The sequence below is a fragment of the Corvus brachyrhynchos genome, unplaced genomic scaffold, assembly GCF_000691975.1.
Source record: "Corvus brachyrhynchos isolate BGI_N302 unplaced genomic scaffold, ASM69197v1 scaffold47, whole genome shotgun sequence".
Taxonomy (NCBI): domain Eukaryota; kingdom Metazoa; phylum Chordata; class Aves; order Passeriformes; family Corvidae; genus Corvus; species Corvus brachyrhynchos.
In genome coordinates, this window is record NW_008239292.1 from 1,752,923 (window position 1) to 1,753,597 (window position 675).

Consider the following 675-nt stretch of genomic DNA (forward strand, 5'->3'; position numbering starts at 1 on the left):
GGGGGGGATGGGAGCGGGTGGCACAGCCGGAGGAGGTCTCTGCTCTTCCTGTCCTGTGGGAAGGGCTGGACGTTGGTCAGGTTGGCCCTCGGTGCCAAACGCAGCTGGACGGGACATTTCCTGGACTGTCCCTCTGGAGAGAGGCCAGTGGGAGCCAGCCGGGATGGCCGGTCCTGCGTGGCCGGGGAGGCCGAGGCCCGCCGCTGGCACATCCCGCCTGGAGGTGTCCCGTGCAGGGCCTGGGGACAGAGGGACTGGACATCCTGGGGGTGCCAGAGTTGGGGTGTGGGTGTCCAGCTCTGCCCTACAGGGAGGAAACTCCCATCACTCATCCCACTGTTTGTCCCCTCCAGCGGCTGGGATGGGCTCCCAAGGCCGGGCAGTGGGCAGCGGTGGTGGCGGTGACCCCGCGGGTCCCCTCAATGCTGGCACCCACATTTCCAGAGGGAAGGAAAAATCCCTGCACCCTGGATGCTGTGGGTGCTGCGCCCCAGGGTGGCACCGTCCCTGTCCACCCTTGTCCTTCCCTGTTCCTGAACGTCCCTTCCCTGCTCCTACTCCTGGCTGTTCCCAGCCCATCCCAGCTGGAATGACAGATGTGGGAGCTGCCACCCCGTGAGCGGGACCGGTCCCTGTGGCCTCTCCGGCCCTGAATTCCCGGCGCTTCCGCGGCGG